We start from the raw sequence: 14,493 nt of genomic DNA on the forward strand, positions 1-14,493 counted from the left end.
ACTCAACCAGGTCCTGTCCAGAGAGAGATGAGAGTATTACCGGGGAATCAAAGACAGCAAGGAAGATTAGTGAAAGATGGAGGAACAGAGCTTGTTGGTTAAGAAAATAAGAGCAAGGAAAGGAAGAAATGACTTTGCTGTTAGCTTCTCCTGGAAAGTTGTAACAATAGAAAAACTGAAGTGCAGAAAAGAGGCACAAGGTATAAGCCAAGGCTGACCTTATAGTAGAAGAAGCAATGAAATAAAGCAATGAAATTAGGAGTAAGAAATATGCCTCACAGCAATTAGGTGCAAGGGTACCAGTGCTGAGTCAAGAAGACCATGATCCACAAATTACTAGAAATTGAATGGATATCCAGTGGAAATATTATTATCTATGTTTTCTTTTCAGATTCTTTCCTATATATCCTATACTAGCCAGTTTCACCAGGGGTTATATACAAAGTAGCTGGAACTGTGGAGAGTCTCTAAGACGACTTTCAATATAGACATTAAATAAGAACAAAATCTCTACTTCAGGGTCTTTAATGTGGCACAACAGCTATTCTTATGCCTATTTACTAAAATATATTGTTCAGGTAAAAAAGCTCAACACAGTGTTTTCTTCCAGAGTAGTGGAACAGAGGAATCTGTGATTCTTGGGGGCATTGCTCTGTTCTGAAGTTCCTCACTGCCTGTTTCATACCCCTGCCTGCTTAGCTATGCAGGAGCCATTGCTGCAGCTTACCTGGAGCAACACACAGGCATGCTGGGCATTTGGCTATTTCCTCCTGGGCCTGAGAAAAATTGTGCATTGTCTTTACCTTGGAAGAAAGGCATAAACTTGGGTTTGTCTGTCTCCTCTTTTGTGGCCACTTGATGTCTTTAAGACCGTAGAGGGGGAAAGGTGGGAAGAGAGAGAATGATATGGGGGAAATGATGAGACAGATCAGCAGAGTGCAATCATAGGCCTTGCTTTCTTGAGAAACCAGAATAAAGCTGTTCAGAATATTTACAATGCAGTATCCAGTACCGTTCTACAACTGTCTTTTTATTAGAAACATGAACACCATTTCTGTAAAGTGTGGACATGCCTGTGTAATGAAGTGTATACTAAAGGAACTTGTAATACGGTGTTGCAGGATGCTTGTCCTGTAGATGCAAAGCTACTTTTAAAATCTCTTGAAAGTTCTCAACACAAAGCATTAAAAAGAACTCTCTTTATTACAAAAAACAGGTGTTCTAAACAACTGGCCAGCTAGGTGCTGGTAGCTGAGGCAATCGCATTCTGACATACTAAATTTTGTAAAACTAAGAAACTGGAGTTCTGCAATAGAGAAATTCTGCACATTTTTATTGTTTATGATTTAGTTAGAAACACAGCAGCTATAATGAGATTGTAACAAGAGATACAACAGTTGTAAGGAGGAAGCAACTATGGTACTATTTCAGCTTACTAGTAATTTCTTCTTTACAAGCCCTTTGCTTCTCGGGATAGCCTATCCATTCTACCTTACTTTTCTGAGATTTCAGCTTAGATCCTTTTGGGTTATGAAATTATTGGCAGGTTTTGAATTTGTATGGCAATAAAAAGTTTTCTGGAAGCAGGATCGAGCGTTTTAAGATAAAAAATAGTACAATATTGTTCTTCCAAAGAAAAAGGTTAAAGTAGTTTGGGATACCAATCACAAGCACGTACAGTTTGTCCTCAGCATACCAAACGCATTTTAACAGAGAAAGGGAAGGCTAACAATAAAACACCAGTCCATTTTTTCTCTCAGGTAAAGAGTAGAGGTCTGGCAATGAGAGCCATATCCATATGGCTCATTCTGTATGCTTGGAAATTCATATTCAGGCAAAAATCTAACAGATGCTCTTAGCTAGATCTGTCCCTGGTGTAATAAATATAGCATGTGCTGCTGCTTGTTGCAGTAGCCAGCTCGGTCCTGAAAGCCTCATATTTCTTTGCCTTGGTTGCTCTACCCAGGACACCACTCCTCTTATGGAAATTCTTTGTTTCTCCAGACTTCGGCCACTGATTATTTTCTTTATGGGAATATGCGGCACCTCCCAGGATCACTGCATTTCCCTCTGGGGCTCGGTTTTCCAACATCTCTGAACTTGACTAACTTTATTATCCTGAGGTAGTATTATGGGTGGCTTACTAGTTCACTCAGTATTCTCTGAGTTACCTTGTAATCTGAATTACTGTATTATTCTCATTAGATTCTTTCTTTTAGAATATACAGAGGCTTTTGTATATTGAGGTCAACTCTATATTATTGTAAAGTGTTTATTTCAAATGCAAAATTAATGTGAAGTGCAGCTCATTGCCAAGAGTTAATACTTGCTGTGCCGCGAACGGCAGTGAAACTCATGGCATCCTTAACTTGGAAGACGGCAAAGATTGATGGAACACAGTGGGTTTAAAGAAAAGGTATTATTAACATGTAGATGGCAGAGCTGTGAGACAAACCCTGCTGTAAATCTGAATTAAAAGCTCCCTTGAAACGATAGTATTTCACTTTGTTTCAGATCAGGAATACAGCAGTGTTGTGGAATGCAGGTTGTCACTTTCAGTCTGAGATGCCCAGTGTTTGTCTCTTCACAACCCCTTGGAAACATACTAGCCTTGGATACAATCCTGACTCATATACAGATATCAGAGTATTAAACTCACTAAGATAATGAGGAATTAAAATGACAGTAAAGAAATGAGAACTTTTAGCAGAACTGTCAAAACCATAGAGTTCATATTAGGAAAAAATAATCCCATCCTCTCCAAAACCTGCAGCCTGCCAATAACAGCCTGATGGTGCATGAACTGATAGTTTCAGAACATGATTGTTGCTTCAAATACAATCATATATGTTGTGTATACAGAGAAATTAGATACTGCAAGGATGTATGTAAAGAAGGAATTGGAAGTTTTATATCTGAAGTCGCCTAAAATAACATCACCTAACACTTTCATTACAGCCTTTTCGACTTAGAATCTTTCTGCCAAACTTCAGCCATGTGGATTTAGACTTTTTTGTATTGGATGTCTTCATCTGAACAAGGGACCTATGTCAGTTTGTATTTTCAAGTTTCAGTAGAAAAGTTTAGTCATTTTTTAAAAGGTATTAAGGGAGCACAAAATACCAGCTTCCTTAGAACAAGCAACAAGATAATCATCAATATTTTTAGCAGCCTCTGACAGGGACTTAATTTAAGCAGAAAATATAACATAAAGTATTAATTGTGGTAGCCCAGTAAGTTACCTACATGCTAATAATAAGTCGAGATTGTCTATAAACAGGGAACTCTGACCAAAAAAAGGTTATCAGTGAGAGTGAACGAAATGTTGCACATAACATAAAGACTCCAGTTCTTACCCTCTTGTGCTACAGCTTCTCTGAGTACATTTTTTTCATCAGATAAGTGCTATTTTTATGTCATTTATGTGATCACTTAGCACGAATGATCTTGATTGACCTGCTAGTTCTTCTGATTTATTAATGCTTGGTTCTTTGCGTTGTATTTTCTGGAGGCCACAGTCACAGTTTTGGCATGATTCCACTTCCATTAAGATCGGTGGCAAAAGGGCAGGCCTCGAAACCACAGAAGTGGTTTGGGATGCAGCAGTATATATCCTCCCAGGTATTCCAAGTTTAGAGCATATAATTTCTTTTTTTATCAGATTTACGATGCCTTCCACTATAGCTGAATGTTGGTATTAATGTTCTTTTATTGAGTTTTGAGGCTTCAGATAAACTTATTCCATTTTCTCTGCTCTTCTTTAAACCTATCTGTCAAACTACTTCTAAGATCTGATTCAGCAAGCAGTTTACTTTGCCCTGAATATAGTCTTGAGATAACATGAACTAGAAAACCTATAAAATTGTTTCTTCTTGTCTGAGAAGTATCAGTCCAATAGCTACTTTAAAATTCTATAGCAATGCTCATGATTTCAGGACAAAAATATATTCATTTATTTTCACTTTTAATTGCTATTATATATTATCACCTTATCACTGCTGACCACAGAGTTGGAGTATGTTTGGGAAATGATTCAGCATAGGGTTTTCTGTAAGCTTGCAAAAAATGTTTATTTAATAGTATTACCAATGATCAGAATGATCTGCTGCCAACACTCTGGAAAACTGAAAATACTGCAGTTGTTTTCTATTAATGTTAGACAAGGTTGACATAGAGTTATTTTTTATCCAGATCTAAAGTGGTAACGAAAGGAAGTTTAAGAACAGCACTATCGACGCTTAGTCAATTTGAAAGGTTAGTGGCCAGACTTTGGTCATTGACTATAGCTTGTGAATGAACAAAGTTGGTTGTTTTCTCTTGATCAGGTAGTTCTGTGTTTTCCAGATGCAGAAATGAGGTTTCAGTCCCTGGTGTAACATCTGCATGTACAACGTACATAACAATACACCATCAAACTGTCAAAGCACATTTATTAGTTAAAATGAAATGAACAGTATTAATATCTAAATACTCTGGGTTAGGATCTGTTCCAAAGGAACAGAAATGCTGTTAAAACTACTTTTACGGGGCTGCAATGATATATGGCAGTATCTTTCAGTTGTGTATTTTCTCAGCACACAAAGGCAAGGAAATTGAGGTTAGAGAGTAGCTGTCATTCTTACTGCTAAGATCCTATTGCTTTGGCCCTCCCCCCGCATGACCCAATGCTCTGCTCTGAGCAGTCTTTTGTTTTATGGTTTGGCAGCAGTTGTTTCACCATGGGCTCAAATGAAGGTCAGGCTTGTAATGTGCTAGGCACATAAAACCAAAACCCTGCTACTAACTTTTGTTTTCAGGTCAGGCTAATTTACACAGGGTGTCAGAAGAAGCTTTTAGAAACCTAAAATGCGACCGTAATCCAGAACCATTCTCTTAAGATATGCCTGTCAAAAGGAAAGTGGCTCTGTCAACAGATTTGGAGCTTTTTTTTTTTTTTTTTTAATATATATATAATTTGTTTTCAGTAGTTGTAGTAGGTAGGAATTTTTAGGAAAGGTGAAGACTACTCTGTGTTTTGAGCTGCATAGTCACATGGTTTCTCAGTTTGCTTTGTAGTTCAAACAATTAGCAAGCACAGAATTGTGTGGCATTTCTGTAGCACTGAATGTATGTCTTTGTATTTGAAGCGTTTTCTTCACAATGACACAGTAACAAGTTATTCATGTAGAAGAGCAGGCTGTGATGAAAGCTGTATTAGATTTTATCCTTGCTCTTCGGTAATAATCACACATAAATAATGTATTGCCAGAGGCAAATGTAACTGTATTTATATATACAAGTCCTGGACAAGCTCAATTTCTTTTGTTTTCTGATTTCCAGTAGAACCTGAATTGTTAAATTTTTCAGAGATGCATATATGGAATTCAATAGTAACAGTGTGAGCTATGTACTCTCTTCATCAAGTCTGCAGGCTGCAAGTTATCACAACCACCCTGTCCAACGTTTGAATTTTTAAACTCCGACTCCGGCAATTAGCGCTTCACAGAATGGCCAGGGCTGGAAGGGACCTTCAAAGGTCATCTAGTCCAACCCCCCTGCAAGGAACAGGGATATCTCCAACTAGATCAGGTTGCTCAGGGCCTCATCCAACCTGGCCTTGAACGTCTCCAGGGATGGAGCATCCACCACCTCTCTGGGCAACCTGTTCCAGTGTTCTACAACTCTCATGGTAAAAAATTTTTTCCTAATATCCAACCTGAATCTACCTCCCTCTATTTTAAAACCATTACCCCTTGTCCTATCACAACAGGCCCTCCTGAACAGCCTCTCCCCATCTTTCCTGTAGGCCCCCTTGAGGTACTGGAAGACCGCTATAAGGTCACCCCGGAGCCTCCTCTTCTCCAGGCTGAACAGCCCCAACTCTTTCAGCCTGTCCTCATAGGAAAGGTGCTCCAGCCCTCTTATCATCTTCGTGGCCCTCCTCTGGACCCTCTCCAACTGGTCCATGTCCTTCTTATGTTGGGGGCTCCAGAACTGGACGCAGTACTCCAGGTGAGGTCTTTGAATGTCTCTGTGTCAGTCCTGGGTTGAGACATTACATAAATGGAACTTGACACAGGATTTGCAGCATTTGGATCTTCTGGACAAATTCACTCTCAAAGATGAAGTATAGAATCTGTTGATGAGTGAGGATCAATATAGAGTCTTAGTTGAAGCTACAAACATTTAGGCTTTTAATCCTAGAGGTTTCTGTTTCAACTCCTCTTATGCTGCTATTCTTGAAAACGCTGCCATTCTCTAAGACACAGTCAACTTCCCCTCTCCCTCTAATTAGTAATAATAGCTATCACCTATACATGTTTTTATAGCATTTAGGAAGAGGCACATTGAATTATTCTACTAAAAATGGATATATACTCTTTTTATATGGGTATCCAAATTAGAACTGACGAATTTTAATAATATGTAGCTAGCGTGTAGTTGAAATTTAATCCTCTCAGAGTGAAAGCACCTTTAAAGTTGTGATGTGGTTTAAACTACACACATTATCTTAATAGTTATATTTTGGGAAAAAAAAAGTTATTCAATTTACTACGGAGATCTAAAATTACAATAATGACAGTATTTTTTGGTTTAGTCTGTTAAGAGCATAATAAAACCACACCTGAACGGGTGTTTCAAAGATTAGCCACTAGATGACGCTTTGATTCTGTGCAGCTCAGTTTTTTTGTCCCCCTGACTCATGTCTGGACCTGAAATCCTGAAACTCTTTTCTTTAGTAAATCTGGCTGTGCAAGAATGCTTTTCACGTATTTTCAAACGATAACTTTGAAGGCCTTCTACTTGAAGTAAATAAAATTATTTCAATTTTCACTGCTGCCTGTTTTGTGTGGGTTTTTGTTGTTTTTCTTTTTTTGTTGATCATGTATTTTCTTCTTCTATTGTAATGATAACTTATTTGTCTTCAACAAAACCCCTTTTAAAAATAGTTTTTCTTCGTCCGTACTGTAACTTAAAAGTAGAAGCAGGTGAGGATAGTGTCCTTTATACCACCTATTAGCAGTCATTTAACATGTGTGGATAAATGCTTGTATAAATGTGCTTCATTTGGTGCACGTTCTTCCTTACCAGGAGGGCAGGGGGAGTAGGCTATACTTCTGTAAAGCATTTTAGTACTGGCATAACTGTATCCATTTTATGATACATACTCATACATTTGTAAAAATTATCACTGATCCTGGTACTGACATGTTTATATCCATTAATAATTCCTGTGTGGACCAGGAGAGAGAAACTGAACACAGATCAAGGCAAGCGTTGTAGTTCCCACTCCGTGTTCCGTCTCTGCACTAACACGCTTCGTGTCTGTAGTCGGTGGGACACAAGCAGGTTACCATGGTATAGCAAATTAACGTGGTTCAGCTGCTCCACAGTAAACCGTGTGCGTGTTTCTACCTGGCAGTTTCTTGCCATTCATCTAAAATCACAACAGTCGCCCTTTCAGTGAAAGATGGAGAGTTTCCTCATTTTTGGTCAAGCAGTACTTTAGTGTAGACATTTGCAGGTGGACAGTTGCATGTGAGCAGTTCCTGGCATGAAGTTGACCAGCAGAAACCGTTTCCTTTGTGATAATTTTTGTGTGTGTGTCAAAGGGCTGCACTAGGCCGTCCTTTACAAAAAACTTGCTGTAGCACATCTTGTGTGAAAGGACCTTACTCTGTTCCTATGCATATTTGGCTGTTTTGCTGACAAAATTCAGCCTCATTTGATGGATTTGTTACTGGAAAAGATGTTACCCACTGTTTGAAACTTCTAAAGTATTTTAAATAGACTTTAATGAAAACGTTATCTGATTTTTTATGCGAACTATTTCAGGACAATGGATGAATTGTGTTAAATGTAACAGAAATTAGTGATGGAATTGTTTGAGGGGCTGCTCGGAGATGAGACTCAGAAGATTGGCTCTGACTGCAAATAGAAGCTGGGAGCTTATATAAAATAACACTGCGAACCAGTGTTATTTTGTCAGCAGTATTTTTGGTGACTGTATGTTGGCTGAGAGAATTCTGTTGTTTGGGAAAGTAGATTTGATTTGGATAAGGCAAAAAGTGGGCCTTACTACCTTACGTCAGATTTGTGTTTATAATTTAGTGACAAAAGGAGTTTTCCTGCAATAAACCTTTGCGGTGTAGACCAGACTTTTGAGGAAATTTTTCTATGCTGAAGATAATAGTATAGAAAAAATTATATGCTTATCGCATTACATGTTTTATTAAAAATATCTTTATATAAATTCTATTCTAAAAAAATTATCATTAAATTTAAACTTTTTTCTCCAGAGAAGATGCTGCAAATTCTTCTGTGGCTTCAAGTAACTTCGAAAAGGGCCCAGGAGCATGTTAGTATGAAATACTTAAGAAAGCTTACCTGTGTCATGCGTTGGGTAGGACAGGCGTGTGGTACTGTGCTGCTCATTTCACTGTACAGTGGCCTGGTTACCATCTTACATATTAAGGAGAGCTACATAAACCAAGATTTTTTTTTCTGTCTCTAATTAATACTGCCAGATAATATGCCCTGACATTGACTAGATATAGAAGTTCTCAGACTGAATCCTTTCCTGCCTAAAGATATTCTCTGGCATCTTTTTTTTTTGATACATAATCATTATAATGCAGGGGAAAAAAAATGATGATAAAAGCACCAGGCTACCTTTATGCTCTTCAGTCAGTGGAGATTAATTACTGCTGATGCAGCTGACAGGAAAGGATAGAAACAGTAAAGATTTTCGTTACCAAAACCTAATGGAGTGGTCAGGAAAGAAGGATAAATTGTAATCTTTTCACAATCTGAGTCCAACTGATTGAAATGTTTCCATGTTTTGTTCTTTAGTCCAAATAGAATCCAGAAAACAACTAAAACTGACTGTTCTGTGTGAATCTGTATACATACGTGACTGCAGAATTGTATCCAGAATGTGTATGTTTACAAGTCTGGATTGTTACTGTTAGTAATCTGGGCAAAGAACTACATATATTTTAAATATTTTGCAGGCCTAGATTTTTAGGTAAGTTGTTGCACTGTTGCTATATCCAATAGAGTGATACAGCTTTATCCTATGAAAGAGTTTTGATCTGTGCCTACTTCTATTAGGAAACAAATTTGCTGTGAGAGGTGGATTATTTAGGGCTCTTTTTAATCCTATTCCAAGGTGCCAAAATCTATTTTGCTTTTCATTGTAAGATTCCTAATATGTTCTAGATCTCATTTTATTTAAATTATTTGCACTAGGACAGCTACAGAGTTCTGTCAAGTAGTTTATCAATAAAAACATATATGTGAGAAGTTATTCTAGTGTTTTCATGCACAGCCTTGCTTATAGTTTGTTTATATTGAGATCTACAGTAAGCCAACCAGATTTTTTTTTCTTTATTTATGACTTTGGGAAGGATTGACTTTCTCCTTTGAAACAAAAGACAAACATAAACTGTATCAACAAAATATAGAGATTTATCCTTCTGAAAAAACATGTTACGAAAACCTGTAAACCCAAGTCTGAGCTAAAGGGCCAGAATCTTCATTGCTTTGCACTTCATGCTGTGTCAGTGAAGCATTGCAGAGGTTTAAACTATTATACTAAAATATGTTCTGCTATTCCTTCGAGTTAACTTGTTCCATGGAAAGTGCTCAGCCAGTTGGTATGAGACCATCTCCTGATAAATACTATCTTCTTGTAGTACTGCATTGCCCTTGCAGAGTCTCATAGTGCAGGTACAACATAGGCTAAGCGAGATAAGTCAGGCAGGAAGAGGTGTGACCAAAACAGTCTGCTAACCCTGTTTCTGTGAGCAGATGATGTATCTGGAAGTCCAAACAGAGGCAAGGGCTGGAGCTGTCTAGACTTCCATGGAGGACCACCCTGGATGCTGCAACCCTATGGCCAATGGTTAATTCATTCCTGCCATTGTGACTTAGTCACAGTCAACATTCATTTTGCTCTGCTGCAGAATGACTACGCAATCAGCATGGCAATAGGAAATCTGGTTTGAAATGGCACAAGTTCACTAAACCAGAAATAGTTCAATTATGATCATACAAAGCCCTTCTCTGGAAAACAGTTATTTTGCTGTAGTGACTTTTGATGTGCTAACATTTTAACTAAGTGTTGGTGTTTTCTGTGTGTTCAGTTTATGCCATCAAGGAAAGCAATTTGCTGTAATGCTACTCAAGGCACCCATTAGTAGCCAACAGCAATCTGTGTTTTTAGAGAACCAAGGCTATTATTTCACAAAGGGAGCCATTCAGCTCTGCCTTAATCCTCTAACCAGTAAAGCTCATCTTCCAGGTGTTATTCTCGACTATTTTACTGATATTGGCTTCTCAAAAATTTTTAGAAAATGAGAGTCTAATTTAGATTGAGTTGTTGGAGATTTATTTAGAAAAATACGTTGTGGTATGTATCTATATAAATAAATGTAAATTCTCAAATATTTTTTGAAATAACAGAAATCATTGCCATATGTCACATGCTTTTATTTTTAGTTGCATGTTTTGAACATATAAGTGAAAAGAAAAATGTTTAACTTGAAAACCTTGCTCCTAAACATACAGGAAGTTTATTGCTTTCTTTCGTTGTTGAATCTTTGAAGCAGGTATCAATGAAAGTGAATAATAACACACATTTTTCTGACACTGATACTTTAAATGCATTAAATTCTGCGTCTTCAGAGTCTATAGTCTGTGTTATCAGTAGATGTGTATGACCTGGCTCGGAATCTGATCTGGCTGAATGGAATAAATGACTCCACAGAAGTGCTCTGACTTAAGTAGAACTACTTGCAAAACCATCTCCAAGCTACACTTAGAGGCCCTTATAATGATTTCAGAAGTTGAAATTTAATTAAAGAGATAAAATTATTTATTTTGAGAATATACTCTTGGCTTGCTTGTCATGCCAAACGTATTTTACTAAGACTTATTCGCTTTTGTGACAAAGGCTCAATAACTTTTCACTGATCAAGCTAGAATATATAATCATGGATTATGGTATTTTTCAATCAATGAATCAATGTGTTGAAAGACATACTAAAGTATTCAGTTGAGTTTTAGGACTAGTGGCAGGGTGGAAGAGCATTGCTGTAGTCTGCCCACCAGAAAATTTAAGCAACCTTTGGCTTTAGGGTGCCTCTAGGAAAAACATATCCTTCAGTTATTAAAGTTCTTTTTCCCTACACATGTGTAGGAAGAGATGAGCAAATTTTGCAAAAACAAATGATGAGATACTAGACATAGATAACCAGAAAAAGACAAATCAGAGAATTGAACCTCGAGGGAGGTGATTCTGCCCCTCTACTCTGCTCTCGTAAGACCCCACCTGGAGTACTGCGTTCAGCTCTGGAGTCTGCAACACAAGAGGGACATGGAGCTGTTGGAGTGGGTCTAGAGGAGGGCCACAAAGATGATCCAAGGGCTGGATCAGTGAGTGTGCCCTCATTCCTTTAGCAGCAGCCTTCCATGTTTGTGTTCTTATGCCAAGTGGAGTCTCTGCTATAACATAAGGCAAAGCTCCTATTCTTTCCATGGATTCCTCCACCTCTGAGAACTTTGGAATGTGCTGTCATCTATTGCGTTCCCATTTCTCTTTAATGATGACTGAAGCACTGCAGTGTGAGATATAATTAAAGCAAGTGTGATATTTAGAGAATAACTGACAAAATTTTTGCAGCTATTGAAAAGCTTGTCTGGTTAATTTTATTTTAAATCATATTTTCACAAAATGATTTCTTCTAATCTTTACCATCTGCATAATAAGTGTAATCAGCAAACTGAAATTAAAATATCTACAACCTCTGCCCTTCTAATCAATCACAAATTTAACCTGAAAAAAATGTGTTCTAGTGGGAAAAAAACCTTCAGAAAAAATCCTTTCTATTAATCTCTTCTCGTTAAGGCAAAATATGTACCCTTGCTTAAAAAGAATACAAATAAATGTAATTAAGCAACTTGTTTTTGTGAAATTTCATCATCGGATTTTGAAGTGAATGCTGATTTAGAAACTTCAGACTTTTTGCCAGATGGCAGTGGAGTAGACATCTTTCACAAGCAGCAAATCAGCAGAGCTTGTAGGATATTTATGGAAAATTTGAAAGCCATTCTGTGCACGTAGTGCCTCGGTGACCGCTTCAGAGCTTAATGGAAAGATAGCATCCTAGGAATCAGCCACAGAACGTTATTGGTAGGAGCATTTACAACATTATCCTGCAGCATTTGCCTGCAGTGTTGCTTTCTTCTCTTAACAGTTGGTAAGAAAATGTTAGTTGACTTTTAGGGAGAAAAATTGGCTCAATGCACAATTGAGAAATCCCACCATAACATTTCTTACACACATCTTTGTCATTGTCATTTGAAAAGTCCACTGACAGGTAATGGTGCTGACTCTGACCATTACTGTCCTCACTAGCAAGTGCTTTTGTTATAGTCCAGGCTTTTCTCTTTCTGGATCCGAAGGTTGCTGGTAAATTCCCTTCCTGATAGCTGTATTTGAATAATATTCTCTATGAGGAAAAGAATCAATGCCAATGGTAATCCTTCAAAACAGCTGAGACAGCATTGCATGCCAGAGGGCTGAAAAAACGTGAATGAACATTCTCTGATTTACCAGTGAGGTCTGTTCCTCCAGTGCAAGTATTTAATCTGCTGACAAGGAGATAAGGGACTTTGTACGGCTTAGAGACCCACCTAACGTCACAAATATGGTACAAACTGGTACACCTTTGGAAGTGATTATAATGCAACGTAACGAATATCTCCTCCGTCTCCAGATCTGCACACACGGTTGTAAAGGATGCTGCGAGTTCTTGTTTATCAGTATGTGCAGGAAGAAAATGGCTTGGAGGCTAAAAAACCTTCCACGTTTTCTCACTCTCTGTTAAAAAGTTTGGATTTTTTTTTTCCCAAATTGGCAAAATATAGGATCAGATCCAATTTTCTCCTAATAATAGTCCGCTCAAGTGCCCAATTGCCTGTTTAATTTACTTCCCAACCATATCCGTTAGACAAAACTAGTAAGCATAATATGAAATCAACTGAAGAATGCTTGCTTTTCATCTTCAAACTCATCATTTCTGAATTTATATTAGTTCTCTGTGACATGACAGCTTTTCCTTTGTTCCACGATTTGGTATGAAGTTACAAACCCTGTATTGTGCAGGCTTACTCCTGGCAAGAACCTGCTATGAGAAATGTCACTGATTAAGACATGCACATGTTGTTTCCTAGTGATTACTTTGTTCTGATAATGTTTTGAAAGCTTAATGAACTGTGGTAATTCTTAGCCTAGTAACTAGCAGAGACTTAGAATAGGAATTAAGTATGTTTCTACTGGAAAGTCCAGGTCAGGGCTGAAAAAGAAAAAATGAGTTTACCAGCTCCAAGTGCGGTTTCTTCAATGTGAACTAACATTAAAGCACTGCTCAACTGAAGTACACAGCAAGTTTGACAGGTCAGCTTTTATCAGGATAAGCAAAGTTCTATTCATAAAGATATCCCTTCATATGCACTTATACGCCCATGGCCATGTAAGTATTCGTGATGTACGCGTCTGGTTTCAGTTTTTGCAGATGTAACCTTGTTTTCAGCTGGGAGACTGTCTCACCCTGTCCTGTGCTGAGCTATTGACAGTTGAGTAGGCTAAGCAGCAGGTGGGGATGGGGAGAAAGCATATGTTGCTCCATTTCTGCAAAGTTTTTTCCCACGTTTTCTCTAATTCCCTACCATTGATCTGTTCAGTGAATTTCCACTCCTCTCATACTAAACAGAAGATGGAGGCCTATGGACAAGAAGGAATTGAAATGGTGATAAGGTTTATGTGAAAGTTTACACATCTGCAAGGCAAGGTAAATGTAGGAAAGATAGTGTATTTTATTGGAATGATTCATATAGTTGGGAAAAAAACAGATGAGCTTTTGGGCATACAAGCCCGTCTTCAGTTCTGTGGCATGTGTGCACACATTTTGTTGAATAATTTCAGTTTCCATCTACTGAAGTCGTGCTCGCCATCCATGGCTAACTTAAACTTGCCTTTAGCAAAGAACATGAATTCGTTTGAAAAAGCTTAAATAAAACTGAAAGAGTGGCATGAAAATGACTTTTCTTTTTAAAGTCTCTGAAAGGTGGGTAAAAGGTGAAGATTGCAGCATGCTGGGTACTTTTTATGCACAGTGTACTTGCAGTCTGTGTATACTCTGCAGTTTTCCTCTTATAGCCAGAAGTATGCCTTAGTTTTCACATCATGGAGCAACTCCTGAATGTCGAGTTTTCTTCAAAGAGCAGGCTTCTCCACTGGGTTTATCAGTAGGATGACAGTTCTAGCTGGAGGCTGGCAGCATTGTCAGCGATCCATGTTAGGACCATATTAAGGAGCTAAAGCAGTTCACATTGGCCATGAGACGTTTATCAGGTGACAACCACTAGCAGCTATAGACCTGGACCAAATTCAGATGAATAACCTAGATGTGGAAGGCCATGTATCATGTTCAGTGAAGCATTCTGTTA

The sequence above is a fragment of the Tauraco erythrolophus genome, chromosome 11, assembly GCF_009769465.1.
Source record: "Tauraco erythrolophus isolate bTauEry1 chromosome 11, bTauEry1.pri, whole genome shotgun sequence".
NCBI lineage: Eukaryota > Metazoa > Chordata > Aves > Musophagiformes > Musophagidae > Tauraco > Tauraco erythrolophus.